The 27,308-nt window shown below is 37.8% G+C and overlaps 1 protein-coding gene across 8 annotated transcripts in view; it reads left to right on the top strand.

Moving 5' to 3' along the window:
• PLPPR1 (phospholipid phosphatase related 1) overlaps positions 1-27,308 on the top strand; it is a 578,428-nt gene that overhangs the window by 200,268 nt on the left and 350,852 nt on the right. For 7 of the 8 annotated variants that reach the window (XM_087869513.1, XM_087869509.1, XM_087869512.1 and 4 more), the window contains one exon: positions 6,225-6,299. The exons of the other annotated variant lie outside the window; for it this stretch is intronic. The gene's annotated coding sequence lies outside the window, so the exon portion shown is untranslated. The remainder of the gene's footprint in view (positions 1-6,224; positions 6,300-27,308) is intronic. 8 annotated transcript variants of the gene reach the window in all.

Here is a 27,308-nt window from a genome sequence, read left to right as displayed (position 1 = left end):
AATTCAACTAGTGATGAATGCATCCAGTTTAGCTGGAAACCAACTAATATTTCTCTATCTTATTCTCAGGGATACTATGAGAGGCTTTATCATATGTCCTGCCTATGATCAGATAGACCATGCCTGATGTTTTCCTAATCTACCTGTTGTACTAACTGGTCAGGATGACTTTTTTTTCCCCTAGAGAACTGGTGTTTGTCCCTAGTGATCATAATGATCACTTTTCTATTGTGGTGTTCTTAACTGAATATTTGGATTATATCTGTTCCATCTCCTGTGTCTTGGCATCCTTTTCACCTCTGTGACTCATCAAAGATTACTGAAATTAGCTGATTATGCAATTCAGTATCCATGAATATAGTGTATCCAGGCTAGGATATGTGGGGTGATATAATGCAGTTGATATTTTCTTATGATTTATTTATTCATTTTGGTTTTATTCATGTTAATTGGACTAAGAAGTCCTGATATTTTCAAAATGTCATTCAACATCATTGTACCATTGACCACAAAATAGTGAGGCTATTATTTCTCTCTTTGTACTGAAGGGAAAAAAAGGTGGAGAAGAGAACCAGACCTTTTGTTGAACTTGTCTTCTTTTCAGGTGTCAGGTCATTGTTCTTTATTAGTGTTCTAAGAACTAGTCTTACATATTTGAGCTGCTACCTTAAAGATGAGTACCACTGCAAGGAGTGACTGAAAGAGTGAGAAATGCCCTACCATCAAAGACATTTTGCTGAGCTATCGCATGTGAACCTCATTTTTGAAAAAAAGGTGTAAGTAATTTATAAATTCTAATAAATTAAAAACATAAATGAGTTAACATTTTAATTTTTTTTGTTGTTGTAAATGATATGTGTTCTCTAGCCTCATCTTTTTCCATTATAAGGTAACTGGAAAATCAGAACCCTTGGCCATATCACCAGCTACATTACAATTTACCTTTTTGTAGAAGCACTTGGACCATGATTGAAACTTCCAGTATATTATTAATGATTTTTCATTTCTTAGTCACAAGTGATTACTCACCAAAAGTCAATCAAGAGTAATTTTGTGAGGAAACTTCAAATGAGTTGGACATCTGTGCCTGTAGGATAGATTTTAAAAATATTTTGGGAAAACAGTTTTATATAAAGTAAATGAGTGGGGTGGAAGTGTTAAAGGGTAATCTGAAGCAATTCTATACAAATTTAAAACAAATATTTAGCTAGTTTCAAAGTTTAGGGAGTAAGAATATTCTAGAATATATGGTCAAAAGAAACTCATACTACTAGAGATATTAAAGTCTCTTTCTGTTTATAAGGTAAATTATTATATAGGGAATACAATATTATATGGAAAAGAAGGTTTATTTCCTGTTTGTGGAGTACCAACTACCCAGATCACCCCAGCACATGTTCTCTCAGCTACTGGGAATGTAGTGTGCTGATGATTCACAGCTGTCCCTCTACAGAAGCTGCTTTCCGTCAAAGGGAGATGTCTTCCCTAAGGTTATGCCCCCACTGGGGCAGCCCACATTGTTATTGAATGTCTGTGGAGTTACCAGGCCTGACCCTGGCCTCGATTTCAGACAATTCTAAAGGGCCACCCTCTCTCCCGAGTTTCCTGTGGGATTAGCGGGAGCGTCTGCTGCAGCTGCATCATGCATCATGTCTAATTTCAGATACTTCTAGGGAATTAATTCAGTTCACATCATTATTAAAAATCTAAATCTCAGGGCACCTGGGTGGCTCAGTTGGTTAAGCATCTGACTCTTGATCTCAGCTCAGGTCTTGATCTCAAGGTTGTGAGTTTGGGCCCTTCCTTGGGCTCCATGCTAGGCATGGAACCTACTTAAAAAAAATCTTCTAAATCTCCAAAGCCAGGACCTTTTAATTTAGCTATTTAGCTATTTAAAATAGGAGACAGTAGTGGCGAGGTGAGAAGTTGGCAGGGGCTGCAGTAGGAAGCAGGTGAGGACTGGTATAGACTCTGTAGTTATGTGTCTGAACTATAATATTCTACAGACCTGGGACCTCACTGACCATGGCTGTTTGGTTTAAGGCTAAATGGGAGTACTTTTTATCTGAAAGCCAAATAGACCACTTACCTCATGGTTTTTGGTACTCGGTAAGTGGAGTTTTTTTCTCCTTGAAAATAATCTACATATGAAACCAAACAGAGGTCTGAGAATTACTTGGTAAGTATACAGATTAAGAAATGAGTTGGATGTGCAGGTCAGGGCCTATCTAAACCCATAATCATGGTCCAGCTGGATATGAACCTTTCATCTAAGCTGGTGTTGGCAATATACCTTCCAAGATTTTCTTGCCATTTGAAGATAATATTATATTAGTAGAGATAATAGTATTTGAAAATAATCTCTTTTTTCCTGAGTGATGTCAAATGACTTCCTAGTTCCTTGTAAAAGCTTCTATTTTATGTAAGGCAGAAACAACACTCTTTATTTTATGATATGTATTTCATAGCCCTTTTTTATGGAAAAAGAAAGGCTAGAACAGGGTTTCTCACCCTGGCATTCTGGACCTTTTGGGCCAAATAACTCTTTGTTGTTGGGGTGGTGGCTCCAACACCTTTATGGCAGATGCCATCTTACCCTTTTCTAGCATCTCCTCCAATTTAGGAAAAAAGACAGTGTGTAGCAATTATATTATACTTATGGAGTGTCAGAGATGGCAGGAGGCTTTGCAGTGTTTTGAGTCCTCAGGAGAAGTACAAGGGTCAAAGATGTGGTTATCAGTCCTTGGTTTTAACTCCAATTTTGTTGTATGATCCTGGACAAGTGTTTAGGCTCTTGGTGCTGTCATATGATTGATCTCTAAAGTCACCTCTAGTAATATGAATTATTCACCTTTGTGTTCCTAATACTTCCTATGTTATGTGATGCATAGTAAGTACTTGATAAAGTTTGTTGAATGAATGAATATCCTGAATATTCTGTGAATCTAAAATCACATTTTCACTAGCATTCAAAATTATAATTTATGCTTGTCTAATTTACCACCATAACTCTGAAACCTACCATAATGAGAGGTACAGTGTAAGTACTTAGTAAATAATTATTTGATAAAAGCATGAACAAATAGTATAGAATTCTTAGATTCTATGGTCATTGGCAACAATATGACTCCCAAAGCCTTACCATATTATTTTTATTCAAATCCTCTCTCGGTGAAGGACATTTACAAAAGACATATGTGTATTTCCACCTATCACTATTTTATTCCCGTACAAGTCATGGTATTATAATACATATTTGTCCAAGAAGTGAGCAGTTCTTGCATTGAATTAGTACTTGTTCAGGCAAATTCCACCCCTACAACAAGCTATGGTTGCTCAAAGACAGTTTCTTTGGTCTTGGAGAGAGCCTCTGTTAGAAGCTAGTCAAATTTTGGTTCCCTTTAAGTCAAGATCACACAGAAAGATATAAGGGGAAATCTCCATGCTGTAGCATTAGAAGGACTTAGGTTTCAGGTCCAGCTTTGCCTGCTAGACATGTGTAGTTCAGAAAGTTTTTATCCAGTGTAAGCCTTGGGTTCTTCATCTGCTAACTAGGGCTAAATAATACTTGCCTCATTGACTTATCCAGGTAAATGAAAGAAAACACTCGTTAGCTGTCAAGATCCATCCCTTTTAAAAATAAGCCTACCATTTAACTTTGTGGTACATAATGGATATGTTCCAAAAATTTGCATGTGTGCACACAATCAATTTTCTGTGAATTGTATTTAACTTGTTACGGAACAGAAAATTTTTCCTTTTAAAAGAATCTTGCTTTAATTCTTTTTGAAATGAGAATAGGGTGCCCCTAGTTTTGAGATATCAGGTTTGGGTATGCATGGTTTTGCAGCTCAAATTCTTAGTTAATTTCAGTTAGCAAATAATCATTTTAAATTTAAATTAAATTCACTTGAAATAAATATGGCTTCTTGTCCTCCCAGTGAATTCTGGTCCCCAGACCTTTATGTTGTACATATTATAATAAGTTAGTGTATCGTAGTAGTTAAGATCACAGGAAGGGGACTGCATAGGCTTTTGCCCAGCTCTGGTCTTTACCAACTATGTGGCATTGGGGAACCCAACCTTGTTGTACCTCAGTTTCCTAATGTGTAGAATGAAGATAAAAATAGTACCTACCTCCTGCTGTTATCGTAGAACTTAGAATGGCTGGTCTACGTGTCTTGCATGTGATAGGTGGTAAAAATAACTAATTAATTAACTAATTAATGCATTTATTCATTTCCAAAACCTATCTTGGAACTTAGGCTTGTAAATTGTAAAGGCAGAGCTAGCAGAGGGCATGCAAAAGCCTGGGTTTTGTTTTTCAACTTACTCAGAACACTGTTCATAAAGCAGTTGTTTAAAATGGGGCTCTCTCCATAGTGTTTTTGAGATTCTCTGGTGTATATTTAATTCTATTGCTCTTCCTAAGTGCTTCCAATACACTTAGATGGCTTCACAGTTGAATTTTTCTCTCATCTGTTGTGGAATTCACTAAAGATAGTATATAGCTATAAATAAGCCTATCCATGCAATTGTAACCATGGCAACCACCAGCCTTCAAACGGGGAGATGGGGCTCACATGGCTGGTCTCAACTTCACAACAGCCCGACATGTCCCCTTTCAAATTAGACAGCTCAGAATTGTGCTTTGCACAAAACACAGCTATTTGTTGCTCTCCACGGAGTATCTATCATTTACTTCAATCTAATACAATTCATTTCTGACTTTAACACATTCTCTGAAAGAATTGTACTAACTTCTGTGGAGAATAAAAAAAGTGACTTAAGCTAAGTCCTTCCACCAACATTCAGTGGGTTCTTCGTAACATTTATGTTTCTTAGGTCATTCCCTCACTGAAAACTCCTCAGTTTTATATTTTGGTAGATATAGAATTTGGCTCTTGCTTACTTTTTTAGCTTCATATTTCACTCTCCTTCCCATGGCACCTTAAATTCCAGGCTTTGAAAATTCTATGTTCTTCAATGCTGTTCTCTCTATCTTTGAAAGTATCTCCCAACTGTCTTATTTGCCTTTCAAATTTTTACCTTTTCTTTCCCCCCAGTTTCGGCTCAAGTGCTTCTTGTGAAATTTTCTCTTATGGTATGGTTTTAAGATTAATTTAATTTATATAGAAGCCAGTTAGTTCTCCCTTGTTCACATGAGTGATTCAGTGGAATTAAGCACTTATCTTACTAGGTACAGTCAGTGATAAACTAAAACAAAACAACAAGAAAAAACCCAAAAGTTCATTTATCAAAAAGAATGGACATGGCAAATGTTACTTAGCCTAGTCTCAGCATAGAAGATAGTCATGATTTGATTTTCTTCTTTGAATGAATATGGCTGCTGAGAATTGTGAATGTAGGTATTTGTTGAAGGGTGTGGGTGGGCCTTCTTGTAGTGACTCTCAAAAAATTTATAGAATTTGACTGACTATAAATGGTAGATAAAGAAAATGTGATGTCCAGGTGACTGTGATAATGATATCATCAGTTGAAATAGGAGTCAGAGAAAGAATATATTTGGCAGTGGAGTTATGCTTGAGTTTTGACCCATTGCATTTGATGTATCATTAGAACATCCATGTCTAGGACAAGGTTGGAAATTACTGCTTAGACCTCAGGAACGAATTAGAACCAGAAATACAGATTAGAAAATTATCAAAATATAGGTGTAAATTTAAGGCATCGGCATGAATGAAACTGATCATGGAGAGTATAGATTGAGAGGAGACACCTGTTCAAGAAGGAGACATCAGAGGAGATTCAGAGGGATTTGTTAAGAGAGGGACAATGAAAGGGTCGAGTGCCCTGGCCAAGTGCAGAGACTGGCCTTGAGCAGCAGGAGGCATTCTCCCTTTGAGCCAAGTGGGAAGGAGCAGAATTGAATGGAAGTGAATATAGACATTCTCCTCTCTCCTCTTTGAACAAAGTGGGAGTCAAGGCATCTATGGAGATTGAAGGGTGCAAGGGCAGGCTTAACCACTTCCAAGAATAGAATCCTTGGAAGTTCTGCTGTGGAAAATATTTAGGGAAGGGGGAAAATACTAGGACTAGATTAAAGAAGCTGAAATTGGGTAATTTATCTCTCAGTGAAGTCTGACAATTTATGTGTTTTCTTTCATTGGGATTTAATTGTTTGGAAGTAGAAGTCAAAATGAATAAGAATGAAGAGATGACATTCTCTCCTACAACATCACTTCTTGCTTGCTCCATTCCAGCCATCTTGACTTTCCTCCTCCTTGAACACATCTGGTATACCAGCTGTTTCCTCTGCAGGAATGTTCTTCATACAGGTAAGCCAGCCATGTGGCTTCCTTCCTTCCTATCTTTCCTCGTATATGGCCTTATCAGTGATGTTCATGCTGACCATCTTATTTAATACAATAACTTCAACACTACATTTTTGATCTCCTATCCTCCTTACCCCTTCTTTTGGCCATAATACTTACCTTCTAATATATTAAATAATTGACTCATTTATCATGTTTACTCTTTATTGTCTGTCTCCTTTTACTGGTATTGAGCTCCATGAGGATATGGTTCTTTGTTCTGTTATGTATCCTAAGTGGCAAAACATAGTATAGTACATAGTAGTAGCTCAATAAATATTTATTGAATGAAATTAAAATGACTTAAGAAATGTGAATGTCAGTGAAGGCATATATTGGTTATTTGTTTTTACCGAACCAGAAGCAGAAAACTCCACTTTTCATGGTTACTTTTTGGATTATAATTTGTAACAAATTTCTTGGGTTATAAAATTAAATTATTCCCCCTCTCTCTTCAGGCACCCACTTCTCTGTCTCCCTCCATAGTTATAGTTATAACCTACTCTGATAGATCACTCACTCACATCTAAGAATAAAATCCTCTTAATATAATTATATCTCATGCAGGAATTTTGCATTCTAAATTTCTTTCTCATTTATTTAATTAAGGGAGCTGGCTTAGTTCCAGATGTCTAAAAGCCTTTTGAAAGTTGGCTTAGGTGTTTTCTTGGTGTTGGTAGGTGGGGAAGGACCATGACTGTGGCATAATGAGGAGCTGCCTGTTCTACCTTGGAATGAGATGGCCCTTGTTTTGACCACATTTCTCTGTTAATGCTTACCCTAGAAAAAAGATTCTCAGTTTTGCCCAAAGAATTTTAGGTAACCAAGTAACTCGATTCAATTGTAAGAATCAATGAACTATTTTTATGTTTCACAGAGTTATCCTACACGTGTGCCTACAAAGTAACCTTGAGACTATCAGATGCTATCATTTCTTTTCCTATATTTGAGGATCTGGTAAAAGTGATAAAAACTTCAGATCAAAGCAGTTTTCTTACAGCTTAAAATGAGCAGTGACCTTGGATCAAACTGAGAGTTGGGGCCTCTGCTCAGATGAGCACAGCAGGCTTCTTGCCTTCTCCCACTGCATGTCTCTCCCTCATGTGGGATCTGGGTCCTGGAGCGAGGGAGGCTTGCTCTCATTCTTCTCTCGATGCGCACTCTGAGGAGGCCTTGCACGTCTTTACCATGGAAGTAATCTCTTTCAGCTCTCTTCTCTTGCTGCTAATATTTTTCATAAATATTTTTCAGTGGAGATCAGTGGAAAAGAGTTTGTGGGTAGGCACAGACTTCTCTCGTGTCTGGGCTCCTATGCATTCTCATCAGTTCAAACCTGTCTCTTAACATTTTATGAAAATCTTAGATGTTTTCTTCTTGTCCATTTCTGTGATGACTGCCTCCTATCTCTACTGCTCTGACAAAGACAGAACAGTCATGGGATCCATTTCTCCTTGGGGGGCATTGCTTTCTTTTTTGGATTTTAGTTCAGTAGGTTACCCTGTGACTTCAGTTCTCTGAGGAGCTCAAACATTATGATTTTTAAAGGCTGTATCTGGATTGTTCTCATGGTTAGGATAAGAACTACTTTTTCTGCTTATTTTCTATATCTTAGGTGGAATATATTTTTAATATCTAGAAGGATTCTTTGGTTCTTTCCCTAGTCTCTGGCTATTTCTAAATCTCTTGGTTTCCTGCTCACATTTTAAAGCTTTTATTTTATTTCTTTCAACATGTCTGACATAGTTATTTTTTTATATTCTGTGTCTAGTAATACCATTATCTGGAATATTTGCAGATCTGATCTGCTGTCTGTTGCTTTTGATGTCTCAGTGATTGTTCTTTGTGTTCTTGAGTATTTTGGGATTTTTGACTCTGAGCTCATGTTATTTGAACTTTGTCTGTGGGAATTCTTTGAATCCAGGATTGAAGTTGAATTTCTTTAGAGAGGATTTGTGTTTACTTCTACATGGAACATAGCCAGCCATTTTATATTAAATTATCTGCCTGAGGTTTTTTAGACCACATTGGTAGCATGAGTGGTCATTTTAGTTATGAATTCTTAGGGAGGGCGTATTTTTTTCCCTTACCAACCATCAGGGCCAAGACAGTTTGATTTCTGCATCATGCAATTTTAGAAGGTGGATTTACTTTTATTCACCGCTGTACTTATGATATAGCTCTTAGAGATCCTGGCTGCCTCTCTTAAGTAGGCTTGTAAATTTTTTTGTCTCTTCTATGACATGCGTAGCCATTAAAAGTGATTAACATCTCCACAGAAACTTAGGAAAAGCCAGCTTTTGCGCTTGTTTTCCTCTGATTCATTTGACCTCTGTGGATTTCTTACTTTGTACCTGTTCTGCAAATGTATTAATCAAAAAAAAAAAAAAAAAAAAAAAAAAAATATATATATATATATATTGTGTTAGCATTTAAGTATGAGGGTCATTTGGGGTATCCAGTATGTCACACCTCCATGAACAGAATTCCCCTTTTAAAATTTCTTTACTGCCATGTTAGTGGAGTCTCAGAAGAGAGAAGAATTTGTGCTTTCAAGTCATATTGTTTAACTTCAGAAACTAAAGACTTCCTTTCAAAGAACACAATGTTATTCAAATGGCTACTTAAAGGTTTAAAAGCAGATAGTGTTATTTAGGCTGATTCACAAATTTCCTGTTGTTAGAACATCTTCCCCTATAGGCTGATATTTTGTTACCAATTTAAGCATATGACTAATTAGCATATTTCCAGGCTTTCTCATCCAGGCAGACTGTTTTCAGAAAACATAGGGTAATAAAAAAAGGAAAGTAGTCTTGATATGTGCATGTCCCTAGATTCCAGTCTCATTGTTTATATGAATTTGGGGTGGATTAACCTTAAGGGAAAAGGAGATTTGATATTCTTTCTCCCTCTTCTTAGAACAACCCACGATTCTTCCAGACCTCTGATTTAACACTTGGGTTCTACCAGAAAATTCAGCCATGAAGAAAATTGTTTGAGTGCCTATTTTCTCAATTTTCCCAAAGATGGTAAACATTGGTACCATCCTAACTACACAGGAGGAAATAAGTTAATTCGTTATATACAATGGGTTAACTCAGGCTAACATTAAGGCTTAATTGGAACCTCACATGAGAAGGGCTGCTAAACACTTCTTTTCCACTTGTCATTCATCAGGGGACCCTTCAGTTGACTCCAGTTCCAAAGGAAAAAAGAAACCTAGCTTTTTAGAGGGAGTGAAGGAAAAAGGAAGAATAAAGAGAAGGCCATTTACTGTAATTCATTATGGTCTTCCAGTGCCTTCTATATCCCATCTCTAAATGGTAGAGTGACTGAAAATATGCAACAGTTCAGTAAAAAGGACCTGATTTTCTCAGTAAGCCACGATTTTAGAAATGTCATTTGTTTCCATGACTCAAGGACAGTTTTCTTAATTGAAGAAAAAGAATTGAGTGTAATTTAAAAATACGAGTTTTCACCCCCAATGCTACCTTTTCCTATCTTCCACTCTTTGTGGGGCAAAATCTTCCCGACATGAAAGGCTACTTCAGTTCTATCAATACCTAAATGATGTTGTTGTTTTACAGATTTTATTTACTTATTTGAGAGAGTGAGTGAGAGAGCACAAGTTGAGGGGAGAGGCAAAGGGAGAGGGAGAAGCAGACTCCCCACTGAGCAGGGAGCCTGATGCGGGGCTCCATCCCAGGACCCCAAGATCATGACCTGAGCTGAAGGCAGACACTTACTGACTGAGCCACCCAGGTGCCCCTGACATTTATTATTTTTTAAATTAAAAATTAACTCAATTATGATCTTCATCATACCGTGCTGTGGTTTTGAAAGGTAATTTTTTGGTTCTCCATCCATGGATTATATCATCCTTGGGAGCAGCCTGGTCCTAGCAGTCCTTGCCCCCAGCTTCCTGGTTCATCAAGTTATCTCCTTCTCATCTATTAGACAAAACATAGTTGAAGACTTCATTCTCTTTGGAGGAAAAGTGCACAAACCTTGTTTGCTTGTTTTAATTTTTTATTTAAATTCAATTTAGTTAATATATACTGTATTATTAGTTTCAGGGGTAGAATTTAGTGATTGATCAGTTGCATATAACATCCAGTGCTCATTACATCAAGTCAGAAACCTTTTTTAACCAATTTCCCTTCACTGAGGCCCTTCCCCTATCAGCTATCTGGAACAATGATTTCTCCCTTTTTCCTCTGCGCTGCTTGGTATTTTGTAAAAACTATTATACAGGAACTCATAACTCTTTATTTAGAGTTTCAATTCTACTTTAGACTATAAGCTGTTTGAGGGCAAGTTCTGTGTCTTTTTTCATTTGCATTACTGGCTTCTTGTAGTGTTTGGGAACACAGTTCGTAGGTGCTCAGTTTGTTGGAAGAAAAAAAAGGAAGAAAGAAATTTGGAGTGAGGTAGACAGTATTCCCAAGCCTACTTTAAAAGTATGATTGAAAGCAGTCTTCAAAAATGTCTCTGTTTCAAGAATTTAGATAGAACAGAAGGCAGATGTGAATACTGAGAAAATCTCAGACAATGTAAATTCATAAATCAAGGTGTAGCTGTCATAGACTGAGCTGGAGGATTTTTGAAGATTGAGTATTAATACATCAATAATTTCTTGAGCTCTTCAATACAGCTTTCTAATTCTCTGCGTATTCCTTCTCCTTCCCTGTTCCTTCCATGTTTGCCACTAACCTAAGCAACTATTATGTCTTAAGATCAGGATACCATAATTGGGTTAATTTCTTACACATAGACTATTGGATCACAATGTTCCTTGGAAAAGAAAAAGTTGAGGAAGTAAATAGAAATGTTAAATTCTCTTTGCCAGAATGCTGATGAAGATTGCTTCAGGGGGATATAATAATAATGCTGTGAAGAGATATGACTATATAAAGATGCTAAAAAGGAATCAGAATTTAATCTGTGTATTCTTTATGATTAAATGGAAAATTAAAATCAGCTTAATAGTCATGCTGTTCAAGTGTTTTGTGGCATTTTAACAGCATATTTAAAATTTACTACAAACTCATTGTACAATATTTCAAATAAGTAAATTTTGCCATAACCACAAGATTATTAAAATGTACATTGTCCTTCCCCTGTGGGAATTATATACCACTTCTTATTTATTTGCCTTGGGGTATGTTTCAAAGTACTTAGTATTGCTATTTATGATTCACAGTAGACAAAATAAAAATGAACTATAGTCTCCATAACTTGTAAAATTTAGACAGTGTTATATTTTATATTTCTATTCTTTTGTTTTCTTTTAAAAGAAAGAACATTTATCTTGTTTCTGTTTACAGAAGTAATGATGGCTAATCATTTAACATTTTGAAAGCAAATAAGAGCAAAACAAAATAAATAAAAGTCTCTTATAATCTCATGACCCAACAACATTTTGCTATTTTGCATTTTATTTTGTATTTTGTATTTTATTTCAGCCCTTTTTTATATGTGAAAGGACATTAATTTAAAAACAGTAACCTGCAGGTATTGTTATATACCTGAAAGTTCAAATATTAAAAGTATTTGTGCAGCTTCTTTTATGTTCATTAGTTGCTTCAACAGAAGTTGGGAAAAAGGGATAAAACATGTATTATTCTAGCATCTTATCCAGAAACCTTCCACAACAGTTTTTGAACTAATGAGTTGAGAATGAGAAGGAACTAGAATCCAGCTGCCATATGAAGGCTGGAAATGCAGGTGGGTGGGTCAGGTTGGCTAATGTTGGAAATAGCAAAATCAGAAGCAGGAAGGAAGGGAAGACACAAAGGTGAGCCCCAAAGGCTGGAACAGGAAGGGCCAGAGAAGCAGATCCCAGACAGATAAGGGAGCCCAAGGGATCTTACATCTTTTCTTTTATCCTATCCTATTTGACATTAACTGCAAAAGAGAGCACAAGAGACAAATTATCCTCTTTCACTATACAGATTAAGGTGCAAATATTCTAATCACTCACTCCTCACCTCTACGGTGTCTTTAGTTTTGAAGACAAAGTTTCATTATTCTGAATGGTCAAGAAAGGTTGATCTTCAAACCAAGATTAGGAAGAGGCATGTGCCCCACTGGGATAATTGATACTCCATGCTCTTGCAACTCTCAGGCAAAACTTTTGCCTGTTTCTTTTTTTATATTAATATTTCATCTAATAAATTAGAAATCCCATGAGGGAGCTACTGATCTATTTTAGATCCAAGGAAAAGGTTTAGAGGAGTTAAATCATTTTTCAAATTTATACATATAACGAAGAAGCCCAAATTGAAATTGACCAGGAAGGATGTGGTATGATTTTTAAAAATCTTTGAAATCATCAAGATGAATTTGGGAATATTAAATGGAAATGCTGTAGGCTTTAAGGTTGCGAACAAAATCCCCTAATAGGAAGAACAATTTCACATCAGATATGTAGAACTCATTTCCTCAAGATCTGGAGTCATCTAAGAAGATAATATGTTCAAGAAAGATTTTCAGAAATTTGCCATATGAAAATTATAGATTTTTGCATATATTTTTAACTTCTAAGCCTTTTTATTCTTGAGGAAAAGAAAGTTTTGTACTCTCACAAAACAACTCTGTGAGGCAGTAAGGTAGACCAGAAAGCGTGGGCCTTGGAGACAAAGGGAATGCAGTCCAAATTTCAACAGCGTTATTAATTATCTGTAGGGCACATTGATATTTCTGAGTCTGTTTGAATTTTGACATATGTAGAAGGGAATAATAATTCCTTTCTCATAAACTTGCAATGCTATCTAAATGAGGTTATAGTTTATGAAAAGCTGTCTAGAAATGTTGGCTGTTGTTAGACAACTATTACTATACAGTGAAAAAAATCATTGTTCCAAAAAATACCAGATGTTATTCTTGGTTGCGTTTCCAAGAGCACTAAATGTGATTGCATCCTCAGGGTGATTGCTTTGTAAACCAGGTGTGAAAAGGAGGCACTTCACCAGAGAGTTTCAGCAGTCATATCAGTCAACCCATAAAATTCTAGACCAACTCAAGACACAATGTGGACCTGGTATCCATCTGTTGTTTGAGTAAATCATAATTTAATTTCTATTTGCAGCTAAACAAAACAGACAAAAGCATCTACCATTGCTTATTCATTGACGATTTGTCTGCTCCCTGTATAATTACAGTATCTCAATTGATTATCTCTATATCCTGGCTTAGAATAGCCCAAAATGAATTTCTTTAACCTTGGCCAAATATGGAAAGAAATCAGTAGAAAAAGCAGAGCCACTTTTACCTGGATACTTAATTAACCTTGTACTATATCCGGCTGATCTTTGCCTTCCTAAAAAGTTCTTGACCACAGAATAAAATCTGAGCTCTATAAAGATTTTCACTAATTAATCTCTGCTATTTCTGACCCATATTTTCTCCTCCTCCCTACATGCTTTCTTTTTCTTTTTTTAAAAGATTTTATTTATTTATTTAAGACACACACACACACACACACACAGAGAAAGAGAGCACAAGCAGGGGGAGCTGCAGGCTGAGGAAGAGGGAGAAGCAGACTTCCTGCCGAGCAGGGAGCCCAGTGCACTGATGCAGGACTTGATCCTAGGCCCCTGGGATCATGACCTGAGCCAAAGGCAGTGCTTGAACTACTGAACCACCCAGGTGCCTCTACCCTACATGCTTTCTTATTTCTCAACATAATAGTTTAAGTTTATCTTGAGCATGATGATCTAATGCTAAGGTATTTTAGAATTATTTATCACTGGAAATGTGTTATATTATTATTTTTAGTTATAACATAAAGAGTCTGGAAACCTCTTAGACCTGGAACCAAGAGGAAAATGCAATCTAAATGATTACATGGGAACTTTCTGACAGAATCTCTTACTGATGTCATCGTGACACATGTTTTTGCGACTTCCATTTTAATCTAGTTTCTTTTGGACACATTGGTTAAAGTGATCTGTGCATCTCTAGATGGTGTTGCACTAAAAACCTCTGTGTTGTGTGCACTCTTCTGGAATGCCCGACGAATTGGGATTCCACAGCTGATCTAAGGACAAAGCATGGCATTGTTAGAACAATGGCCAATTCAAATGGGTTTATGGGATGAGTCTGGAGGTTAGAAATTTAGGAAGGCTTCAGTGGGATTGCGGAAGTATTTTGTATTTTTTAGATAAGCATTAGGGATCTGGAATTATAGAAGCTGTAGGATTGGGTAAAGCCTACCATCTTGAATTTCCTTATCTTGTACACAGTGTTCTGTAGTGATTCTTTCTACTTCTCCCCTTTTCCCTATGTTGATGTGTAGAATCTATGCAATCTGGGTATTTTCCTGTTGGCCCAAAGATGTTGGACAAGAGGGACCCACAACCAACATGCTGTAGTAAATATCTTTATGAACAGATGCTAAAGACCATGAAATGTCAAGAAATAACAGAAAAATATGAACACAAACCTGCTGGCATCACCCCTTTCAGATGTAGTGTGGTGAGGGCTCTCCAGGAAGAAAACAGTTTTGCACTTTAGATGATTTTTCACCTTTGCCTCCATTTGTTTCCATTTTATTGAAATACTCATTATATATTAGACTGTCTCAGGCACAAGACCATTTCCTGGGAAGGGAGCCATTTCTCACATAACTCCTCTGGGTGACATAATGAAGATTTAACAGTGATAGTTGAGACTGGCAATTCAACAGTTAATGCCTGGTGTCATAAAGCATCCCATGGAGATGAACAACTGAGTGAGAATTTCAGCATATTGGACTTTGGCAGGAATAGAGCGCAGCAAATGAGCCTCCTGACATATGAAGGCACCATTTGATTTGACATCAATTGAAAAGCTTAAAGAATGTTCTAAACCTTCCCAATCTCTTTTCCTGCGGAGATAATATTGCATCATTTCTGAGGGGAGCAAAAAGTTTATTTTGTGCACTTTTCAAATTTAAGACCTCAGACATAAGTTCTTATAATTTGAACAGTTCAACAGAATGTTCCTATAAAAAGTTGTGAAAGCTTTTTTCCCCCTGTTGTCTCCTTTAGTTATTACTCTTGAGAAGCCACTTTAAGAGAAAGACCTTTCTTTTCTCTTTTCAAGAGAAAGACTCAAGCCCGAAGAATCTGCTAAAATAAATTATTTCACATAACAATTTATTCAGAAAAGAAGCACATGTGAAAATTTCTTAATCTTCCACAAAGCTCTCCTAGTCCCATACAAAAGGAAGTATTAAAGTATAATAATAAGGAGTTGGAGCCCAAGAAATTGTTGAGAGAAAAATATAAAAGCAGAGGTTTACTCTAGGTAGTACCATTTCAGAGCTTCCTTTATAACCGTGCTGTTTTTCATGTGTCTGCTCATGTATTCACCAGAAACCTTTTCTCTGTATCTTCTGTCTGGTCGCCCTGTCTTGTTTCCTTTTTAAGTTCAACAAGACTGAAGTGGAATGTGTCCACCTTCTCTGAATACCCACTTTCACTCTTGGATCTCCACCTATTTTTAAAGGAATGACATTATCCTCACCCACCACCATTCAGGGAGCCATCCTGAGGTCCCCTTCTCTGTCAGATCTCCTCTCCAAATAGTCACCCTTCTCAATAGCCACCGTTCCCACGTGTGGTCTTGTCTTCTCATTCTCTAAGCCATTGTGCTCTTTCAGGCCATTCTTGTTTCACACATAAATCTCTTAATTGATTTCCCCTCATCTGATCCAACTTTCATTGCTTCTCATGGCTTATAGAAGGAGATACAAAACTCTCTACTTTTCATTAACCAACCCCACTGCTTATGGAACTTCATGATTCCTCATTTATGGCTAGGCAGTTCTACTGATTGTTCTCCCAAAGCATGATGCATCCAGGCACTATTTAAACCACTTTTCCCATACCTTTTAATTCAGTCCTCACAATGGTGTAGTAAGAGTGCTGGCTGGTTGCATTGGGTTGAACTTGGGCAAGTAATATAATCTATTGTATGAATGTGGGCAGGTAATGTAACTGCTCCATGTGTTTGTTTCCTCATCTGTAAAATGTGGATAATACTACTAGTATCTGCCTCGTTGAGTTATTGCAAAGATTTAATGTGGGCATGTATTAACAGCACCTAACCCATAAGGCATGCTTAGTAGATGTTGGCTGTTAGTATCATATCATATCATATCATACATACAAAAGGAGATGCTGAGGCACAGACAGGTTAAACAATTGTCAAGTTGCTATAACCAGTTGGAGTTGGAGTTTGAACCTAATCTGACTTCAGAATGCACCTAAATGTTATATTATGCAGATACTCTTTATACCATTTACACCTGCAGTCCCCCCTCAATCTTATTTATTTATTTATTTATTTATTTATTTATTTATTTATTTATTTATTTAGAGAGAACACACAAGCAGAGGGTAAAGGGGCAGAGGGAGAGGGAGAAGCAGACTCCCCACTGAGGAGGGAGCCCAATGTGGGGCTCTATCCCAAAACTCTAAGATCATGGCCTGAGCCGAAGGCGGATGCCTAACCGACTGAGCCACCTAGTTGCCTCTCCACTCCCCAGTCTCCTTCCTTTAAGGAATAACTTAGACCTCCAGAAGACTATTAGTAGCTGCTCTTCCTCTGCTCTGAGATGTCATGGAAGCCATGGAGAGGGAGAAGCTGACCCCAGTTTGTGCCTCTAGTCACTTCTTTTTCACTGCTGGCCAGGAGTCTGTGATTGCCAGCTGTTGACCTGTCCTGCACTCTGAACACTTTGGGTGAACACTCCTGGTTTGGGCAGAGAGTATAAATCTCTCAAGAATAGGATGCCTCACTGAGGGAAGCAGAGAAGTGCATTTTTTTTTTCATATCACAAAAAAAGGCTTCCAAAGAGGCTCAAAGCTGGCTGAGAGCCCCAATGCCCACACCCTCTGGAGAAAGGGGTCCATTTTCAATGCATGGGTCATATTCATGGCTTGAATATCTCTATTATACTCCTGACTAGTTAGTTCCCAAACAGGAAAAATCCCTTGCAATTCATATTTATTAACACAGGATCAGGTAAAATGGTTTAGACAGAGAAAAATCCCTAGAATATAGGAGGAAAGAAAAGAAGGATCTCTTCTGTGGCAGACACTATTCCACACATTGCCAAATATTAATTAATTCAGTACATAAAAATTTTGTGAATACTTATTATGTGCCAGAAAGGCCTGTAATAGGTCCTGGGGTGCTGGGATTCATTTGACAGACATATTCCTTGCCCTCATGGAGACTCCTCATGGAGTCTAGGATCTAGCAGAAGTAAAGATGTAGGGCAAACATTTTGTATATTCTTTTCCTCAATTCCTGAGAAGCAGGAATGCATTTCCATTTACCAGTATAGAAATCGAGGCCCAGAGAAGCGTGGTTTCTTGGTTCATATTGCGGGTCCATTAAGTTAAGAAGCAGAGTTTCATACCCACTTCTTTCTAGATAATTAATTTTCATATCCTTGTATTTGTCACAGAATCTCTTCTGCCATTAACTTGATGGTTAGCTTTTTAGCCAGCATTACATAAACAGTAAACTTCAGAGGTAAGCTTGTAAGATTTTCACTTACATTGTTCTTTAGGAAATCTGCCAAATCCTTTCATTCAACCTACTAAAAATTCTAAACATCGAAGTTTTGAGTATTGACTCTCTTGCTTAAGCACCAAGCATATTAGGTACAATTATTTCTGAATAACTCAATAACAATTAAAGTTTTTTCTACCCAGTCCCTTAAGAGGTATATATTGATTTAAAATAAAATTAGTTCTAAGTTAAAAAGTGGCTCAAATGCTAGTATTTAATGCTTCTCCTCTCAGCCCCAGCAAGGAGATTCCCAGTGAAATGCCCTAAGGAGTATAAAAACAGAGAACATTTAAATCTACCCTGGAGAATAAGAAAGGGTATGTGTTAGAATAGCCTTGAGAAGGCATCTCTTGAACTTGTTTGCATGTCTGTCACAACAAAGATTTATTCCTCACTCCTCTCTTCCTCCAAGTCTTTGCTGGGATATGACTTTCCCAAGAAGATCTTATTATATTCGGTATTTCCTAGCCCCTTTCCTCTGATGTTACATTTTTTTCTTCTCTGTTACATTTTTCTCTGTGGATTTTATTTTTTATATTTTTAATTTTTTAAAGATTTATTTATTTATGGGGGGGAGGGGCAGAGGGAGAGAATTCCAAGCAGACTCTGCACTAAGGTCAGAGCCTGACATGGGGCTCGATCCCACGATCCTGAAATCATGACCTGAGCTGAAACCAAGAGTTGGACATGGCAACCAACTGAACCACCCAGGTGCCTCTTCTCTGTGGGTTTTTTTTAAAAAATCACCTGCCATACTATAAACTTAGCTTTTTTATTTGTTTATTGTTTCTCTTCCTGTTTTGCACCTCTGGAACATAATCTCCATAAAAGAAGACTTTTTTTTCTTTCATTTTCTATTGCTATATCTCTATTGACTAAAATAGGTCCTGGTACTAAGTAGGCACTCAATCAATATTTCTTAAATGAATGAATCCCTGTTTTACTGATGAGGAAACTGAGGTTAGAAGAGTATTGTACTCTCATTCTGCCTATTTTATCTTCATCATTATTTTTCTGAGATCTCTGCGTATTGGTATACACATATCTAATGAATTCTTCTCAGCACAATATTATGTAAGTTGAATATGGCAAATTACATATTCTGTTCCCCCACAGATGGGCATTTAGGCTGTTTCTAATACTGATGTATTAGTTCCCCCACAGATGGGCATTTAGACTGTTTCCAATACTAATGTAACAGCTTGGCACTAGGTGTTGAGTGAGGTATTTCCAGTTGGTCCAGAAATGCAGAAATCAGCCAAGACCTAAAGCTGAGGACAAAAGGAACTAAGTCCTCTATATTCTGTGTGGATGGAACCATCAGCCACAGGTGCCACTTGCCTCTCTGCAGGGCGTGGCTCTCCCAACTGGATGTAAGAAGAGGCATGGGGGAGAGGGGGTGGCCTCGTGGGGGAATACTGTATTCACAAAGAGAAGCTCTCTTCTCACCTACGTGTGTGTGTGTGTGTGTGTGTGTGTGTGTGTGTGTTGTGGAGTGGGAGGTATGTGTCCTTTTTCTGAATCCAAGAGAAAGAGTCGATAAGGAAATTATTTGCAAAGTTCTTGAGGTGCCCAGACTGTCCACCCTCTACTACATTTTGAGCTCAGGAGCATCTATTATGAAATTTGCCAATGCCCTGGGATGTTGGAGAAAGGGGCAGGAGAGAGAACAGATTCAAGAGAAGCAGTATCAGGAAAACAACTGGAATCTCCTCTACTCAGCATGGCAAAACTATGCTTTTGTTTCTGCCTTTTAGGTGAAGGAGGCATTTCTTTGTCAGTCATTTAAAAATTTGAGTTGACATTTGGTACGTTCTGTGTTGGTCTTTCATCTTTCATCATTGACTTGAAAGTTGTTTTCTTTCTTCTTAGTTTAATCATATTCTCCTGATGTTGCAAAGTTTCAAACAAAAGGGTTGTTGTCAACGATTTCATGTGTGGTTGTGTAACTGTTACTTCGAGGACATAATGCCTTTTATTTATTTATTTATTTATTTAAAAGATTTTATGTATTTATTTGACAGAGATAGAGACAGCCAGTGAGAGAGGGAACACAAGCGGGGGGAGTGGGAGAGGAAGAAGCAGGCTCATAGCTGAAGAGCCTGATGTGGGGCTCGATCCCATAACGCCGGGATCACACCCTGAGCCGAAGGCAGGCGCTTAACTGCTGTGCCACCCAGGCGCCCCCATAATGCCTTTTAAATATACAATGAGGAAAAGCATGCTGTATTCAAGAGCTCCAATGGGACAGAAATAATTTTGATCACTTAAAACAAAATAGTTTTATTTGAGGGCTTAAATAAATTAGAGTAGACACCTAGAGTAATTTTTATTTATTTATGTATTTATTTAAAGTAATTTTTAGAGATATTAAGAACAGTGTCCAAGCTGCCTTTAAAATGTTCTGAATAGGGTTTATTTTTATAATTAAGAATATCACACTTTAATGTACATTTGAAGTGATTAAAAGCGTCAGATCATAATGTAATACCAAGACATCATTTATATATGATTTAATCAGGCACTTCCCATTAGACATTATTACTTGCTTTCCAGACATTGATGGTGCCATTTCTGATTTGATCATATCTTCTACCCAGAGTCTCTCCATTTAGAAAGTCTTATTATCATTATGTTTTTCTCTAGAGCTGGGGTATCAATGTTTGTGAATGTTTTTTGAAAGACTGATTTTTTTATTAAAGCTGTACTGAACCGAAATTATGCATTTAAAGGTTCTAATTCTCCACCCTGTGGTTTCTCCTCACTGTTTTCTAAATCTTCTTATTGCATATTGTGTTTGAATTGGCTTTCATTGCCAAAGTTTTGATTAAGTAAATGCCATAGCTAGAAATTAAATTAGAAGCACTTACCAAATTGCAGCCAGGTGATATCGATCTTTAAATGTAACCTATATATTCAAGGCAGCATGCAGGGTATGGGCTTGCTATCTATGAAATGAGCTTCGTAATAAATTGACTATGCTACATTCCTCATCATGCTTTTATCATCCATTAACCAATTACTAAAAAAGTGGGAGGGGGCTGGGTGGAGAAAGAGGATGTGAATGCTGCAGAGTTTTGAATGTATAGTGTTAGCGAAGAGGAGAGGGCATTGCCTTAGTCCTTTCTTTATAGTTCCTCCTTAGGAATTCTTTCCTAAAAGCATTTCTCTACTGCCCATTATCAGAGTATAGGGTGTCTCTAACTTAACAGCACACACGTCAAGTTGGTTCTTCTCTGGAGAAATGCTACTGCAGGCAGAATTTTCTTTATATCACTGTTCCCTGTGGATTTTTGACGAATCATGAGGCATTAGAGGAGCTGCAGCTGATACTCCCCCACCAACCACTTGCCCATTGCCTTCAATTAGGGAGAACAGGTGTCCCACCAGACAGCTGTAAATGCCAAGGGGGCATCTGCAGCTGCCAGGTTAGTGCCAGGACTCGGCAAATGAATGGTCACATTGCTGCCTGAGGGCACCAAGGTTTAGAATTTCTCAGGCAGGGGCAATTATCTCCATCTCAGAAGGTGAAAAAGAACTTCTGTCAGGCTTTCTCCCTTACGGTGCGGGACTGCCAGCACACAGTGAAGCCCTGAATTAATTGGATGTCAGCCCTGACTTTGCTGTCAGAACTGTGATAACTGGGTCATTCTTATTTTAATCCTGGCTAAGGAAATTGGGGGATTAAAATAATTGCCTGGATATTTCTAGGGTAAGCAAGAGTAGCAACTGAGGTTCATGGATAAAGATGATCTCTTAGCTAAATCTTGTCTTATCCTCAATTCATTCTCTTTCTTTCTCCCCATTCCCCCCCACCCCCCGCTGTGCTCCTTCACTCACCTGAAATATTGGATGGTAGTGAAAAGAGCTTTGGTGTTAGAAACATTTGGCTCATATCCCCAATTTTCTGCTTATTAGCTGGTGTGATTTGGGGTAAACTGCTTTATTTGTTGCTCCTCCATTTTCTCATCTACCAAATGGGTTTTTGTGAGAATGAAATAATGAGTTAAATGATATAGTCTTGCACCTGGTATATTGTTGGCACAACATAAGGACTAATTCCTTTATCCTTCCCAATATGATTTCTCCATTTTATTTACCCTGGCACTTCACAGCTCTAGTCTACAAAGCTTTAAAGCTTGTTTTGATGCTCTGAGAACACCCTGGGTTGTTAAAATAATCAACCACATCAAGCGCTGTTCAAATCCAGGCCAAATTAACTCTATAGCTATTAAGTTGTTTATTGACCAATTGGTTGATTGATTCATTCATTGAGAAATTATCTCATAAGCAGCCCTGTATTCTGGATGCTGGCTGTATCAGAAGATAGGGAAGAGGAAGTCTTTTCAAGCAGATAAAAGAGAGTTAAGTCTGGGAAGGTAGAAAATCTTCTTTAAAAAATGTGCTATACATGTATGGAACTTTATATAAGACTAACTTTATGTATAACAGCAGTAATAAAATTCTACCCAAATGATTTGATAGTTTTATATTTGTCTCTTTGTCTTTCTCAAGGTGGGTGTCTTCATGCTGTAGACAGCAGGGTGTAGAAATTATGAGCACAACAATTGTTGGAGAGGATGTGGAGAAAGGGGATCCCTCCTACATTGTTGGTGGGAATGCAAGTTGGTACAGCCACTCTGGAAAACAGTGTGGAGGTCCCTTAAAAAGTTAAAAATTGAGCTACCCTATGATCCAGCCATTGTACTGCTGGATATTTACCCCAAAGATACAGACGTAGTGAAGAGAAGGGCCATATGCACCCCAATGTTCATAGCAGCTTTGTCCACAATAGCTAAATCGTGGAAGGAGCCGAGATGCCCTTCCACAGATGACTGGATTAAGAAGTTGTGGTCCATATATACAATGGAATATTACTCAGCCATCAAAAAGAACGATTTCTCAATTTGCTGCAACATGGACGGCACTGGAGGAGATAATGCTAAGTGAAATAAGTCAAGCAGAGAAAGACAATTATCATATGGTTTCTCTCAGCTATGGAACATAAGAACTAGGAAGATCAGTAGGGGAAGCAAGGGATAAAGAAAGGGGGAGGTAATCAGAAGGGGGAATGAAGCATGAGAGACTATGGACTCTGAGAAACAAACTGAGGGCTTCAGAGGGGAGGGGGTGGGGGAATGGGATAGGCTGGTGATGGGTGGTAGGGAGGGCACGGATTGCATGGTGCACTGGGTGTTATAAGCAACTAATGAATCCTCGAACTTTACATCAAAAACCAGGGATGTACTGTATGGTGACTAACATAATATAATAAAAAAATATTAAAAAAATTATGAGCACAGACACATAAAGTCTAGTCTAGAACTAGATTTACTGGTTTTATAATTCAGGCTTAGTCACTTACTGGTTATATGACCGCAAGCAAGTAATTTAGCCTCTCTGTGCCTCAGTTTGCTCTGGTGTCTATAACTGGTAATCACCTGATAGTGTTGATATGAGGATTAGATGGGCTAATATATGTAAAGCATTCAGAACAGCGCTGGGCAAACAGCCCTAAGTGTTAGTAGTTACCCCTAGAATATTAATAGGACTGTAAAGCAGGGTCTTAACCCACGATCACACAGCATCTTTTCTATATTCTCACTGGTTCAGAAGATTTTGTCCCGATTTACTTTTTTTAATTTGTATTATAAAGCAAGAGTGTATGGAATAGTCTCTTTTGAATTATATACCTGGTCTTGTGATTCCTATATACCATCCTTATCCCCCTCTCAAGCTGTCCTCTATTAAGAATTGCTGAAAATTAAATGAATAGAAAATAATATTGGGTATCTGGTGGTCTGTGGAAGGTGGCTAGTGATATAGCTAAAAGCTGAAATGATGGAATGAAATTGGCTGGATTATTCCTGTAAGAACTTTACCAACACTAACGAAATGCAGTAGACCCATTTCCCTCTAGCACACATCTGGTGCAATTTCCCCTTTGGCCATAAATTTCTACAGCCACAGACAGCTGAGCAATAAATTCTTTGTTTAATATTTCATAGTCTCCTGTTGGAAGGGGGTTCCTTCACATGATTATACTTGATGTGAAAAAAAAGAAAGACATGTTCCTATTCAGTTTTAATCAGTTTGTTTCCCTCTGTGATATATATAATGCTTAGGTTATTTTTATATACTTAAGCATAATGGGATAATTAAATAGAGTTTTAATGGTTTTAATTCTCCCCATCTTTAAGAAATTGCTTCTCTTAATTGTATTGAGTTTGAGAAAATGAAGGCATGTATTTTATGTAGTTATGTAAGCTATTTTTATGATTTGTAATTATGACATAGGTAGCTCTACTCCCACCCCTCCAGACTCACACATACTCACTAATCACATTTTCAGGTGCAGTATTGCTCAGGGTCAAGGGAAGAATTTAACTGTTCTGTCTTAGGCTATCATGTGCTCTCCCTGGAAGATGGTCCATGGCAACAGGTTGGAGCTGATGAAGTTAAATGTTATTCACCCAGTTCTCTCTTCTTTTATGTGGAATTAAAACTCCCACTCTAATCATTCTTTGTCAGTTTCATTTAGTTTTAATAATTTGAATCTACGGTGCCTTCATTTCCACAACTTCCAAGTTTCATTTAGAATCCCTTGCAGTAAGCTGTATGTAGTGGTGCACCAGTACATGGATCTCTGGGGGGGAAACGCCCTGTGTTGTATCATATGCCTTCATGATATAAATGCTTCCATCATGACTGATTTCAAGACACAGATGTAGCATCACTGAATGTAAAGTTGGGAAGAGATGCGTACATTTGGTGTTCGAGAGCCAGTGAGGCAGCTCCAGTACACCATTGCCTCTATAATTAACAGCATATTTTACCCAAGAAGATGAATCAGTATTCCAAAGTTATTCTACACTAGGTGAAAGACGTTCGGGGTGTGTGTGTGTGTGTGTGTGTGTGTATAAATGTGTATATGTGTGTGTATGATATATTTTATGTATATACATATATATACACACACATATTTATGTATCAATCTGTATATCTATATCTCCTTTCCTTTTGTAGCCAGAATTTTAGGCATTTTGATTTCCTTGGCAACCAAATATCATGTGATTGCAAGTGAAATCCAATATAACAGCTTTACTCCTTTGGATAAAATCTAAATGAATAGAGATTAAGTATAAAAACTCTTCACAATTGGAGAGAAGCCTTCTTCTCAGGTTGCTTTTCTAAGCCAGGTGTTCTTAGATTAAAAAGAAGAAAACAGAGCATTGTTCCGTTAACCTGGTTTTTAGTTTAACTGTATTTAAATGAATGAAAGATTTAATCAAAGAGGCATCTCCCTTTACACTTCCTGAAAACAGATCCAGATTGCTATAAATTGTGATTTACTTTTCTTCTTTTTCTCCCCCCCCCTTTTTTTTATCATTCAAATACTGCTCTCTAGGGAACTTCTCTTGGTTAGGCTGGGCACTGCTTGGGAAGCTCTCAGTGTCTTGACAATTCTGACTGTCTTTATTATCCTGAATGACAAAGAAGTTGTGCATGGTGCCTAGTGGTATTCAGCTGGCTGTGGTTCTGTGTTCATGATCTCCCATGTAATGATGCCTTTGGACTTTTCTGAAATTCAGTTTGCCAGATACGCTGCCATTGGCATGATGGCAGGAGGAAATGAACTGGCTTTGCTCCATTGAAAAACTGGACCTAATGGAACATTGAGGCTCATTTTTATTATCAAGAGGTATTATAATGTCAACTGGGCAGGCTACCTGACATTAGGACCCAGTGCAAAATGAAAATGTAGGGTCCCTTGTTAAAAATTGTTAATAATTTCAAGGTGGTGACAGCAGAGTATTAAACCACATGTGGAGCCTTTCCACGTGCAGGGCTCTAAATGACTGCACAGGTCATAAGCTCATGAAACCAGCATTGGATGTCACCACAGGTCCTCTGCATTTTCTCACCATGCCGTGGAGTCACGACAATGATGGGGCTGGAGAGCTTCAATAGGGACAAGATATACCTGGGTCATGGGATGCTTCCATCAACATGGACAAGAAAGTTTCTAGTCCTGAAATGAAAAATGGGAGTCAGCATTTCCTTCCAGAAGACACCATAGACAGAGAATTAAAATATACCACATTAGAATGACCAGTCAGAAGAAATACAATAAAAAAGAAATTGGTACAATATAAAGTCCAGAGGGTCAAACTTGGGGCTTCCTTGGCCAAAAGGAGTCAGAAACCTTAAATCAAAAAGGTTCAGTAAGAACAATCTATCTAGTCCACTCTGTAAACAAAAACAAATAAGAAAAAAAAGAAAAGAGTAGGCTCATTTTCTGCCAGGATCCCCACAAAAACAGCACTAAAACAAAAGACTATAAAATCTGTGAAACTGGCTGCTGACTTGGCGGGAAATGCTTAATTAGCAACATCAAGAGGTTAAAATACAGCTTAGACTCTCTTTTGAAAAAATGTCAACATCCTCTTACGACTGGTGTATTACACAGATCTACTGTGAATGATTATTCCTACCGTGAAAGGGTTCTGCAGAGCAGAATTGTGTCAAAAGACCCACTGTCACTTAAAAATGTAGAGCTGACAGTTCTTATTCTTCTACCTGGAAATGGATGACAATTGAGGACAGTGCTGGAAAATGTAGAGACAGGAAGTGGTAGCTGTCTGAGTGAGAGTCTGGATACCAGGGAGGATGAAAGCAGGAAGGGCTCTCATGTGGTGAAGCTTGTCTAGAATTGAACAGGGTGTTAAGATATGCCAGGTCCATTGCAGACCTTGGTCCTTAGACTTGTTAAAAAATAAACTGAGACGTGTTAAAAAATTTGAGTTTATTTGAGCAAAAATTGATTCGAATCTGGCAATGTCAAACTGGAAGTGGTTAGGAGTACTCTGTGGACAAGATGGTATGGAGGGAAGATATGTGGAGAAAGTGTGGAAACAAAGAAAGGAAATGAAAGCTTAGTTGTGATTGGTTGTCCTTAGCATTTAGATTTAATAACCTTGAGGCATTTACAGTTTTAAGATTTTTGGTTTGCTTAGGTAGGCCACCAAGGCATTAGAGCCATACTAGTTCAATGGCTTGTTTCATTTAACAGACTATATTTATCACACTCCATACCACAGGTGATAACAGTTGTCTTCCATGGCTTCAGCAAGGTCCTTGCAGCTGAGAAGTTGTAAGCTCTGGCTCTAGCATGTAGCTCTTTTCTGAGCTGCAGACTCAGACCTCATCTCTCACCACACCCGCAGTCACACTGAGCTATTTGTGGGACTTGGAACACACCATGCCTTTCCACTTGCTCTTCTCTCTACCTAGAATTCCATCTTGGGCACTAACCACCAACACCCCCACCTCTCCGCCTTTCTAACTTGCTCACTCCTTCAGATCCTTCTAGACACAGTTCAAACATAGTTCTTCCTAGAAGCCTTC

This window comes from Ursus americanus, chromosome 18 (genome assembly GCF_024610735.1).
Source record: "Ursus americanus isolate L20-20 chromosome 18, mUrsAme1.1.p, whole genome shotgun sequence".
NCBI lineage: Eukaryota > Metazoa > Chordata > Mammalia > Carnivora > Ursidae > Ursus > Ursus americanus.
Note: the sequence above shows the minus strand (reverse complement) of the source record. Positions and strands in the feature narration are given on the sequence as shown.